Raw genomic sequence first — 14,034 nt, 5'->3', positions numbered from 1 at the left:
TAGTAGTAAGTCTAGTGTTTTGTATAGTGTTGTAAATATAGTACACAATGTTATGTATAAGTATATAAAGTATAAAGGTCCATTAAGGACCTTAGTAGGTATCACCTGTTATGTTCACATGATGCGTTATGTTACCCAGAGAGCACCAGTTGACCACCTGACCTGCAGCTTGACCTATGGGCTTCTTGCTCATAAGAGGGGCGTCCATTACAATCTCTATCTTAGATCCTGATGAACAGCAAAGCACAGACATCACAGATCCTGTGTCCAGTACACCTGGAGGCCATAAAGCCTCCACACCAGCCACATTGTCCGTAAGTCAACTCATCTATGTCTGCTGTCTCTACCAAAGTCAAGTCACTAGTCAAGTCAATTATAGTCGGAGTGGCTGTATTGAAGTCCCAGCAAGCTACAAGGCCCTTTCCATGTTACTGGTCGACTCTCTGGGATTCTGGCCTAGCTGTAAAGACTTTAACAACTGTCTAACCTCAGTAAAGCTACCGTTAACCCTTACCTGGTCTTGGACTATTATTGCCCTGCCTAACCTTGGGATAGCGGTGCTACCATTTGGGTGGTTACCGGAAAAACCACTCTGGCGTCACGAACATTAGGGGTTAATAACACCTTGCCCCTGGGCTATACCATCTGCCCCATCCACCTACACCCTTCACACCCCGTGGTCACACCATGGCACCTTTAGGGGTGTTTTATGCAAATAGATTCATTTGCAAGTATTTTGATAGGGGATAAGATCTCTGGGCGGAATACCCCTTCAATTATTTCAGATTACTTTTCTTTACACTGAACAATATCTTTAAAACATGCACAAGAATAAATTACAGAAGAGTTGTTTTCTACTCCACTCCATATCGCTACTGTCATTCTTTACTACGACTTTTTTTTCCTCCTTTTTAATTCTGCCCACACTCACAGTCACAGCTAGATGCTTCTGTATCTCAAGAAGAACGATATGGTACTTACCTGCTGCCGGGTCTTATTACTGAAACTACTGAATGAACACTAATGATTCCATGCAGGGATAGCGGGAGTGAGAGAGATCAGGTAGGTATCAAACCAAGGCACCAGCTCTGAAGGAGAGGCAAAATCTAACAACAAAGACAAAGACATCAGTAAAACAAGAGAGAAGTCAAGAATGTTGGAAAGCTAAAACACGATTTATTATTTTCGAAAAAGAAAAAAAGACCTGGAGCTAAATCAGGACTGATAAATTCTGTCATTCTTTGTTTATTTCAACTGCATCTCCTCCTTTTTTTTCCTTTACTTAAAGGGGTCACGGCCACGCCCCCTCAATGCAAGTCTATGGGAGGGGGCGTGACGGCAGTCACGCCCCCTCCCACAGACTTGCATTGAGGGGGCGTGGCAGTGATGCCATGAGAAGCATGGCCGATCCCCCTGCAGCACGAAAACAGCGTTTGAAACATTTAATTCTGAACACTGTCCAGTGGAGTACTCCTTAAAAGGGGTACTCCAGCACTTAGGCATCTTATCCCCTATCCAAAGGATAGGGGATAAGATGCCTGATTGGGGGGGTCCCGCCGCTGGGGACCCCCATGATATTGCACGCAGCACCCCAGTTAAAATCAGTCCTCGGAGCATGTTCGCTCCGGGTCTGATTACCGGCGACCACGGGGCCGGCGGCGTGTGACGTCACGCTTCCGCCCCTGTGTGATGTCACGCTTTGCCCCCGTGTGATGTCACGCTCCGCCCCTCAATGTGCATTGAGGGGCAGAGAGTGACGTCACACGGGGGCGGAGGCGTGATGTCACACCCCGGCAGCCCCTTGGTCGCCGGTAATCAGACGTGGAGCGAACATGCTCTGGGGACTGATTTTAACTGGGGTGCTGCGTGCAATATCACGGGGGATCCCCAGAGCGGGACCCCCGCGATCAGGCATCTTATCCCCTATCCTTTGGATAGGGGATAAGATGTCTAAGCGCCGGAGTACCCCTTTAAAGGAGTACTCTGGGAAAATTAAAGGGGTACTCCGGTGGAAAACTTTTTTTGTTAATGAACTGGTGCCAGAAAGTTAAGCAGATTTGCAAATGATTTCTTTTTAAAAATCTTTATCCTTTCAGTACTTATTAGCAGCTGTATACTACAGAGGAAATGATATTCTTTTTATAAGAAAATTTTGTCTTGTCCACAGTGCTCTCTGCTGAGACACCTTTGTCCGTGTCAGGAACTGTCCAGAGCACTAGAGCAGCATAGGTTTGCTATGGGGATTTTCTCCTGCTCTGGACAGTTCCTGATACGGGCATCAGGTGTCAGCAGAGAGCACTGTGGACAAGACAAAAAAAAAATTCAAAAAGAAAAAGAATTTCCTCAGTAGCATAAAGCTATTAATAAGTACTGAAAGGATTGAGGTTTTTTAATAGAAGTAATATACAGATCTGTTTAACTTTCTGGCACCAGAAAGTAATGTTTTTTTCCCGGAGTACCCCTTTAACTTATCCCCTATCCACAGGTCTTTTCGGCGCTCCCATAGGAATGAATGTAGTGCGTGTCGGCAGCAGGATATGTGCTCCTCACTGAGTGCCGGATCCCCTCCCGGTGATCACGGAGGGGCCCAGTGGTTGGACCACCACAATGATCTGCTACTTATCCCCTATTCTGTAAATAGGGGATAAGTTATTTTTCACCGGTGATCTAGTTTATTCATTCATTCACATTATCCTCATTCTTCTCTTCCTTTTTCATTCTCTCCTTCTCATTTTACTTCACATATTCCCCCTTATTCTTTTCCTTCTTCTTTTTCTTCATCTCACCATCCATACCCCCTTCTTTTTTTCTTTTCCATATTTTTTCTCTTCCTTACTCTTTTTCTTGATTTGTCTGTTCTTTTTTTTTGTTTTGTTTTTGTCCTTAAATGTCTCTAAAAGATGATGAAACCAGTGTAAAGGGTAAGCCCTTGGTAACGCTAGGGGTCGTGAGCACCATGCACCACCAAGTTAAAGGGGTATTCCAGGAATTTTTATATATATATATATATATATATATATATATATATCAACTGGCTCCAGAAAGTTAAACAGATTTGTAAATTACTTCTATTAAAAAATCTTAATCCTTTCAGTACTTATGAGCTTCTGAAGTTAAGGTTGTTCTTTTCTGTCTAAGTCCTCTCTGATGACACGTGTCTCGGGAAATGCCCAGTTTAGAAGAGGTTTGCTATGGGGATTTGCTTCTAAACTGGGCGGTTCCGGAGACACGTGTCTTAGCAAAAAGGCTCTCTCTCTCTCTCTCTCTCTCTTTCTCTCTCTCTCTCTCTCTCTCTCTCTCTCTCTCTCTCTCCCTCTCTCTCTCTTTCTCTCTCTCTCTCTCTCTCTCTCTCTCTCTCGGGAGGCCGGAAGAAGCACACGGCTGTGTGTGAAAATGGCTTTTAGCCTCTGAGCGCCCACATCTAGAGATCTCCCTGCTGCACGGAGGGTCCGTGACGAAATACACTACGAGGAAGGTGAGTGCAAGCGATCATTTTTTCTATACTTATGGATATATATATATATATATATATATATATACTATATATAAACATCTCAATAGAGTGATCATTGTTTCCCGCATGGTCTCCATCTTTTTGCTATAATATTTTTTTTTTTTTTCTCTTCTACCTGAGTTTGTCTTTTCACATTTTAAAGAATCTTCTCAACAAATGTTGAAAAATAAAGGGCATATGTGGGCCCTATAGGGATTTCCTTTCCTCCCTTGGGTTCTTGTCCACAAAGTTCTAAGACATGAAAATCTTTCTTCTTCTTTGTTCTTCAGCTTTCATATTCTTAAATCGCTACAGACAATACTATACAGTGGTCCCTAAACATACAATATTAATTGGTTCCCGGACAACCATTGTAAGTTAAGACCAAAACTCTAAGGGAAAATAGTCATTGATTTAAAGTCCTTAAAATATCAATGCAAAATAATAATAAATAACAAAATACGCCCAAAAATAATACAGAAATACCAAGTCCTTACTTTTAATAGTCAAAGCAACTGAAAACTGGTAAATAATTTAATATCACTTTCACCATTACACTATGGTCACATGTCGGAATGTCCGCATGGAGAAATCATAACATGTCGGCGCTAGGACCGCATGCAAATGTGCCATCTCATTGGAATTTCCTCTCCAGAAACATCTGGCGCTGAAATTCCGCCATGTGCACAGTGCAGCAGAATCCCATTGAATACAATGAGACTCTGCTGCGGAATCACTGTGCGGAATTCCAATGCGAATTCCGCCATGAGTGCGAATTCTGACGTGTAAACATAGCCTTAATGTGACTATGCTGCAGATAAAAGTCAAAATACTGACAATATGATGTCCAAACTTATACCATGGTGTATCCATAGGGTTGTATGGACCGAACTATAAGCAGCATTTATTACCTATCAACAATATAGGTGATACAGTAAATGTATGATCGCTGGGGGTCTGAGTGCCGGATCCCCAACTAGTCAAGAAAACTGAAGACAATGAATACCCCATGTAAATGGATCGGTAATACGCCCCCATGAGTTCTGCTCCATTCACTGTCTGATAGCCAAGTGTTGTACTCCGCTATCTCCGTCAGTGCCATAGGTAGTCAATGGACCAGTGCTCATGCAGATATACAACCGTTTCAGTCACATGGGGCACTCGATCAGTGGTGATTCTGTCGATGTCTATTTATATTCACATGCAGGTAGGTGACTGGATGACCTTTTAATAGAATTCTTTCTCATACTCTTGTTCACACACATTATTTTGGGCCATTTATAAAACCAGAAAATGGACCATTTCCTGTAAAAAAAATAAAAAAAAAGGCACCAAAAGGGATGTTCTATTAAACAAACAACTGGATATTCACATTCAGTATAATTTTATAAAAAGTTCAGTTTTTCCTGTTTATGGCTAAAAAAAATGTTTAATTTCTTTATTTTAAAATTTATCAAATAGAGATAAGAATTTAAAAGAAAAAAATTCCAGGCTTTGTTTTAAGATGAAACAAAAAACTAAAAAAACAGAAAAAAAAAATAATAATAATAATAATAATAATAAGAAGAAGAAATATATATATATATATATATATATATATATATATATATATATATATATATATATTATACTGTTTAGACCTTTTTTTTGTCTTAATTTGGCGCATGAAATGTCCTAGCAGGCTGACCGTGTGACTTTTCTGCGACTTTTCGTCTGGAACTCTTCCAGACCTTGACTGGAAATGATCTTCATGTAGAGAACTTTTTGCTATGGTCAGTGATTTATCATGTGCCACTTTCGTGCGAATGTCACAAGTTTGGCGCAATGCCCATCATTTCCGTGCTATCTCCCGATAATTCCTACCAGCCCTAAAAAGTCATTTAATCTGGCAGCATGACTTGCCGCATGACAAATTCATCAAGTGCCGTCTGCCACTTGATGAATTTGTCGCACGCCGAACCTGCCACAACTTTTTTTGAACTAACATAGAGCAGACACTCTTAATAAATTCCCCCTAATGACCCAGATCTCCCTATCTGTCAGAAACCGAAACTGTCTAGTGTCGCCTATAACAACCAATCAAAGCTCAGCTTTTATATCTTAACAAGCTCTGGTAAAATGAAAGCTGAGCTATGATTGGTTGCTATGGCCAACACCAGACAGTTTTGGTTTCTGGTAAATCCGGGTTTTTAATGGTAGGGTCACATGTAACGGATCCGCTGAGTATTTTATGCTGCGGATCCGCCTGTGACCCGACCCGTAGTGTGCCTCTAGCTGTTGCCAACCCCCCCCCCCCCAGCCCCGCTTCGCCCCGCCCCCTGGCCTGCTCGCAGCCGAAATCCGCATGGTCTCCATCTTTTTGCTATAATATTTTTTTTTCTCTTCTACCTGAGTTTGTCTTTTCGCATTTTAAAGAATCTTCTCAAAATATGTTGAAAAATAAAGGGCATATGTGGGCCCTATAGGGATTTCCTTTCCTCCCTTGGGTTCTTGTCCACAAAGTTCTAAGACATGAAAATCTTTCTTCTTCTTTGTTCTTCTGCTTTCATATTCTTAAATCGCTACAGACAATACTATACAGTGGTCCCTAAACATACAATATTAATTGGTTCCCGGACAACCATTGTAAGTTAAGACCAAAACTCTAAGGGAAAATAGTCATTGATTTAAAGTCCTTAAAATATCAATGCGAAATAATAATAAATAATAAAATGCGCCCAAAAATAATACAGAAAAGTCCTTACTTTTAATAGTCACAGTAACTGAAAACTGGTAAATAATTTAATATCACTTTCACCATTACACTATGGTCACATGTCGAACAGAATCCTTCTGATACTCACACACAGTATTTTGGGCCATTTATAAAACCAGAAAATGGACCATTTCCGGTAAAAAAAAAAAAAAAAAAAAAAGGCACCAAAAGGAATGTTCTATTAAACAAACAACTGGTTATTCCCATTTAGTAGAATTTTATTTAAAAAAAAATCAGTTTTTCCTGTTTATGGCTCAATTTTTTTTTTATTTTTTTTTATTTTAAAGTTTATCAAATAGAGATAAGAAATGAGAAGATGACATTTCCAGGCTTTGTTTTAAGAAGAAACAAACAAAAAATAACAATAATAATAATATATATATATATATATATATATATATATATATATATATATATATACTGTTTAGACCTTTTTTTTTTTTTTGTCTAAATTTGTCACATGAAATGTCGCATCAGGCTGAACGCTTCCAAACCCTGACTGGAAATTGTCTTCATGTAGAGAACGCTGTGCTGTGGTCAGTGATTTATCATGTGCCACTTTCGTGCGAATGTCGCAAGTTTGGCGCAATGCCCATCATTTCCACACTATCTCCGGTTAATTCCTACCAGCCCTAAAAAGTCATCTAATCTGGCAGCATGACTTGCCGCTCGACAAATTCATCACGTGCCGTCTGCCACCAGATGAATTTGTCTCACCGGCACCAAAACTGCCACAACTTTTTTGAACTAACATAGAGCAGACACCAGACAGTTTTGGATTCTGGTAAATCTGGGCTTTTAATGGTAGGGTCAGACGTAACCTACCTGTTGCCTCCAGCTGTTGCTCCGACTCACCCCACCCCCTGGCCTGCTCGCAGCCGCAATCTGCCTTCCCAGCAGCCACATAGGGCCTTCAAGTCGCCGCGCACCTGCACAGTGTACTCACTACGCCATTGGCCTGACCCATAGTGTGCCTCCAGCTGTTGCCACCCCCCACCCAGCCTTCTACCACCCCCTAAAAACAGCAAAGGAATAGAGAGGGCGCTACCTAGCGCATTACCACTAAAAACCAGGGTGAACAGAGGTGATTACAATGCTCACCCAGATTGTTACACTCGCCAAGTGTAACAATGGAAAAAAACTTGTGTGTAAGTATGCCGGCAGCCGGTCCACCTTCAGATAGATGCACAAAGAACACAAGGAGCCTCCAAGGAGGTGGCGGACATCAGGAGGCGCTGGACACACTCGGAGGGTAGAAACAACTTTAATCACCCATCATGCAACGCGTTTCACAGATTATCTGCTTCATCAGGCAGATAATCTGCCTGATGAAGCAGATAATCTGTGAAACGCGTTGCATGATGGGTGATTAAAGTTGTTTCTACCCTCCGAGTGTGTCCAGCGCCTCCTGATGTCCGCCACCTCCTTGGAGGCTCCTTGTGTTCTTTGTGCTTCTACCGCCCCCTGGCCTGCTCGCAGTGGAAATACGCTGCTCCGAGCAGCCACACAGGGGCCTGCGAGTCGCCGAAGTGCACTGCAATGTACTCAGACATCACGGAGAAGCCAGGATGTCTGAGTACACTGTACATGCGCGCGGCAGCTCGAAGGCCCTATGTGGCTGCTGGGAAGGGGGATTACCGCAGCTAGGATACGTGTGATCTTACCCTAAAGGGGTACTTCACCCCTAGACATCTTATTTCCCATCCAAAGGATAGGGATAAGATGTCTGATCACGGGGGGCCGCCACAGAGACCCCCCATTATCTTTGCTGTGCCACCCCAGTCATCCGGCGCAAACTCCGCTCCGTGCCAGATGACAGGTGATCACAGCCATGAAGGCCCCCTCCATTTATGTCTATGGGAGGAGACGTGACGGCTATGTACTAGCTTCGGTGTTCAGAACGCTGCGGTGCTGGCCCGGAGATCGTGGTGGGTCCCAGCGGCCGGACCCCCTGCGATCAGACATCTTATCTCCTATCCTTTGGATAGTGAATAGTATGTCTTGGGGCACAGTATCCCTTAAAGTCCACATTTGGGTCAGTGCTAGTGATTTAGAATGGGGGGGGGGGGGGTTCAGGAGGAGGTGGCATGCCTATTTTTTTTATCTTTTCTTGGGGTCCTCCCGTCTAGATCTATACTAACAATAACCTTAATTTTTAGAACAAACTCCATGCTGTAAACGCAAATGTCCATATAATGTATAGCAGTGTTTCCAAACCAGGGTGCCTCCAGCAGTTTCAAAACTACAACTCCCAGCATGCCTGGATAGCTTTCAGCTGTCTGGGCATGCTGGGAGTTGTAGTTTTGCAACCGCTGGAGGAACCCTGGTTGGGAAACACTGACATAGACTATAAAGCGTTCATGAGGCCTCTAGACTGGTCGTCCATTAGTCTTATCTACTTCACTAAACATTTATATGCATGTCTAATGTATACATACAAGCTGTCAACTCACTGATGTGTAAATGGCTGACTTGATGGCCCTAGCCCGGGGTCTTTTGCCTCGTGCATTCATCACGCATCAATGTCATGCGTGAATCTGACAACTCTGTATATCGTGATTACGAACATAGGGATGATGCTCACCGTGGAGCTGTCTTGTGGATCATACCGACATGCTTCTGATTTGGAAGTCTAATGTGCAGAACACGTGTAAGAGACGTCGTATACAACATACACTCACATACGACTATGGGGAACATGACTACAAAGGCCTCATGATAATGGGAGAATTCACTCTTCTTTACGTCAGATGCCATCTTTACTCTTGAGAGGGCTTCATAGTGCAGAGATCCAACGTATAGCTGTAACCCCCTAGGATTATTGTTGTGTATTAATCCTTGAAGTGTCCAGTAGATGGCGCACTGAACAAGAAAATGAACTGAGCAGTGACTACATCTGAGAAAGGAGGAGTTTGTGGACATGTGCTTGTAGTCATCTTGGATTTTTCAGTTCCAACAGACCAAGCAGAGAGAGAGAACACAGAGGGACAGTCTGCTAGGAATCCTGCTTCAAAGAGTGCCTGCAGCAGCTCAGGAATCTGATAGCAGGTGGAACAAGATTTAGTGCTGGTAGCAGGAAAGCCTTTATGAGCAGAAAATATAACTTAACCTGGACTGATCTAATTTACAGCCTATGTGATGGTAAGCCAGAAACCTTTCTTCGTTGTCCCATAACAGGGCACCCTGAACTCACAGACTGATAAAAAACCTTAAAGGGGCACTGCAACCAAAATTAACTTATCCCCTATGCACAGTATAGGGGATTAGTAGCTGATCACGGGGACCCCCCGAGACCACTGGGTCCAACCACTGGGACCCCTTCAAACTACAGAATTCTCAGTGAAGAGTGCATGTCGTCTACTGCTAGACTGTGTACACCATAAATTTTTATGAGATCGACGATGATGCTCGAGTGCTAGACTTGGGTCTCTTCATAGCTCCCATAGAAATCAATGGAGCGTGTGCCATCTAGCGTACAAGCTGCTCACTCAGAGCTTGGTCCCATTCCGTGAATCACGCACTGTGGGGGGGGGGGGGGGGGGGGTCACAATGGTCAGACCCCCGTGATCAGCTACTTATCCCTTATGCTGTGGATAGGGGATAAGTTAGTTTTGGCTGGACACAGACGCTGAGATGACTGCACTGGACCTCAGCATATGAGAGCGATTGCAGCCCCTCCCCTGGTTATGTAGGGGGGCTGTGCAAGGAGCCCATAGGTCACCTGGGGGGTGCACCTGATCACTATTGCATCCTGGGTAACAATCGTGTGATTAAAACATTAAAGAAACAGAATACTTTTATAATACAAACATATAGACATTATGGTGTTACTATAAGGGGGACCCTGGGGACATGCAGAGACTCTGCCTGACAGGGCAGGTGGACAGTACGGGGCCACATCATCCCATACTGGGACACCACAAACTCATTTTGAATAAGAAAATGCATCAAAACTGCACATAGTATGAACTGACCTTAACCCACTTATAAGTCTAATGAGCTCAGCAGTGGCAGCCTGATTATATGTAAGGTGCAGTAATCGAGCACTACACCCAAAATCAGAGGTTTAATAGAAACATAGAATCATAGAACATGTCGGCAGATAAGAACCATTTGGCACAGCCTTATGCTTATTCTATGCATGCATAAACTACTATTCCATGCATCCACTACTCTCTCAGTAAAGTAATGCAGCCTAACATATGTAGGCTGCATTACAGAATCACTTCAGTGTAGGAATTGCAAGCCAAAATGGAGCCAATCTCATGCCTACTACATCAGTTAGGTAAGCACAAGGCTTACACAAGAATCTCAGTCATTACACAAATACATGCGCTCTTTAGAGATAAGACGCCTCCGGTGATGGCCAAGCATGACTTTGTATACATTTTTTGGTAGAATAAGTATCTGGGTGACAGCTCGTTGGTATGTATGGCCATCATTGGTTTAGGTGTAAAAGTGGAATCAGGTGAAGCTCATATAGAAGATACTCTTTCCAGTCAGCAGTAAGACCTTGTGTGGTGTCCCGGTACAGGACCTTGTCCTGTCCCTGTCTTAAGTCCCTTCAATTAGAGTCTCTCCATTCCACAGGGCTCTCCTGCAGGGTTTGCCCCTGTATATTGTACAATATGTATATAGAGATAGTACAAATGTATAGGACCTTCCTAGGTCATGTGATATATTATAATGGTTGTACAAATGTTTAGGGCCTTCCTGGGTCATGTGATAATGTCATGTGATGTACCCAGAGTTCTCTGGGTTCAGGACCTACAGGCTTTTCAACCAATGGGCTTTAGTCCAGCCTTCTTAGTATATAAGGGTCTGTAGTCACTAAATTCCCTCTCTTATCTCCCGGATCCAAAGCAAGCACATTCAGCAAGCACACTTCTCAATTCATCTCAACTTGGCCAAAGCCTAAAGAACCAGCAACCACTAAAACCGTGAGTTATAAAGCCCTATCTACAAATTCTTTGTGACTACTAGCTAGCAAGGAGAATACGACAGCCGGCACTACTGATACTAAGCCGTGGAGAGGAACGAAGAGATACAGCAATAACGGAGCCAGACCTAATAGTCCTGTAGCGGTGGTGCTCAGCCCAAAGACAGCCCAGTCATGTGATTCTGCTCTGCATCAGGTTGCCTAGCGACAGCATCACGCTGCTTCTATGTAATGTAGCGGCGACGCGTCGCAGATGTCACATCCGGCTAGAGGAAGTGCGCAGAGCGCACAAAAAATTTGTCCCGGTGACCCCTCCATCCACCCCACTCCCCCGCCTGCACCCTGTTTGATGTCACCGCCGAGTGAATAAAGAAGTTATCCTGAATGGTGAGTGTCGCCTCTTCTTACTACTTCTTGCTGCACCATCTTTGTGACTACTATTCAACTCAAATCCTATAATTAGTAGCACAGTGGCCTGCTTAAAGGGGTATTCCAGGCAAAAACTTTTTTTATATATATATATATATCAACTGGCTCCGGAAAGTTAAACAGATTTGTAAATTACTTCTATTAAAAAATCTTAATCCTTCCAATAGTTATTAGCTTCTGAAGTTTTCTGTCTAACTGCTCAATGATGATGTCACGTCCCGGGAGCTGTGCATGATGGGAGAATATCCCCATAGGAACTGCACAGCTCCCGGGACGTGACATCATCATTGAGCAGTTAGACAGAAAACAACAACTCAACTTCAGAAGCTAATAACTATTGGAAGGATTAATATTTTTTAATAGAAGTCATTTACAAATCTGTTTAACTTTCCGGAGCCAGTTGAGATATATATATATATATATATATATATATATATATATATATATATATAAATAAAAAGTTTTGGCCTGGAATATCCCTTTAAGTCTCAACACTATTAGTCCCAGCAAAGCCTGTGAGGAACCTGCATCCCGGTTACCTCAAGAGAAACTGTTTAATTGTAAAGACTGTTGGCATAAGAAATTCAGTAAAAGTTCCAGTTATCTCATAAAATCTGCTGTGGACATTCCGTTTATTATCCTGCCATTTGTGGACCGTTTGTCGGCAGGGCCTTCTATACAAATCAAACGCACCCTGGCGTCACGACAAACCAAGGGTTAATACCACCAGACCCTGTAGCATCATTGCAACACCCCTATATCACTACCCTTCTGGCCTACCACACTTGTGCATGTGAAAGATACAGCTGCAGTCGTGATACCTCCTATAGCAGGGGTCTCCAACCTGCGGACCTCCAGATATTGCAAAACTACAACTCCCAGCATGCCCGGACAGCCAACGGCTGTCCGGGAATGCTGGGAGTTGTAGTTTTGCAACATCCGGAGGTCCGCAGGTTGAAGACCACTGTCCTATAGTTTATAATGAGTCATATTCTACATTAAAAAAAAACAAAAAAAAACAAAGGCGAGTGAAAAAAGAAAAAAAAAGAAAAAGAAAATAGATGTATATCAATGGGGGAGCTCTGGAGCAGTGGGACCATGCTGAGCCGTGCCCCAACTTTGAGCAATTTTTATATTATATCCATAATTTAGAAAATCAGCGACTTCCTCGTATTTTCTAATCTCATCATTCGATAGAATGATCTAAATGTGACGCCTGAGAATGAGAAGTGAAGTTTGACTGATGTGATTTATTGCATGAATAACACCGAAAAGTATCACCCGCCACCGTAGTAATAATTACTTGTCAGTGAATAGAAATGGCCTTTGAATGATAATGAAAAGCTAATATATTCATGATATGTTGATTCTTCTGCACTGTTCATTAGCAAAGTAGGTCCAGTAGTTCCCCCCAAATATTTTAATGCAAGAAATGTCTCACTATTAAAACTGTATAGGTCTTCTGCATTAAAGGAGTAGTCCAGTGGTGAACCCAGTGGTGAGCAACGTATCCCCTATCCTAAGGATAGGGGATAAGTTTGAGATCGCGGGGGGTCCGACCGCTGGGGCCCCCTGCGATCTCCTGTACGGAGCCCCGACAGCCCGCGGGAAGGGGGCGTGTCGACCTTCGCACGAAGCGGCGGCCGACACGCCCCGTCAATACAACTCTATGGCAGAGCCGAAGCGCTGCCTTCGGCAATCTCCGGCTCTGCCATAGAGATGTATTGAGGGGGCGTGTCGGCCGCCGCTTCGTGCGGAGGTCAACACCCGCTATCTGGCCGGAGAGCCTGGCCCCCGTACAGAGAGATCGCAGGGGGTCCCAGCGGTCGGACCCCCGCGATCTCAAACTTATCCCCTATCCTTAGGATAGGGGATAAGTTTTTCACCACTGGACTACCCCCTTTAAAGGGGTATTACCCTGGAAAACATTTTTTTTTTTTTTTTTTAGATAAACTGGTGCCAGTATGTTAAAAAGATTTGTAAATTACTTCTATTTAAAAATCTTAATCCTTCCAGTACTTATCAGCTGCTGTATGCGCCACAGGAAGTTGTTTTTGAATTTCCTTTCTGTCTGACCACAGTGCTCTCTGCTGACACCTCTGTCCATATCAGGAACTGTATAATGCAGGAGATGTTTGCCATGGGAATTTTCTCCTACTCTGGACAGTTCCTGACATGGACAGAGGTGTCAGCAGAGAGCAGAAAGGAAATTCAAAAAAAGAAAAGAACTTCCTGTGGAGCATATAACAGCTGATAAGTACCAGAGGGGTTAAGATTTTTAAACAGAAGTCATTTACAAATCGGTTTAACTTTCTGGCACCTGTTGATTTAAAAAAAAAAATAAATTCCACTGGAGTTCCCCTTTAAAGCTAGTGCAGGAAAACAATATGAACGCTGCCCATGGCAACCACTCGAATA

Source organism: Hyla sarda, chromosome 10, assembly GCF_029499605.1.
Source record: "Hyla sarda isolate aHylSar1 chromosome 10, aHylSar1.hap1, whole genome shotgun sequence".
Taxonomy (NCBI): domain Eukaryota; kingdom Metazoa; phylum Chordata; class Amphibia; order Anura; family Hylidae; genus Hyla; species Hyla sarda.
This window is presented reverse-complemented; position numbering follows the sequence as displayed.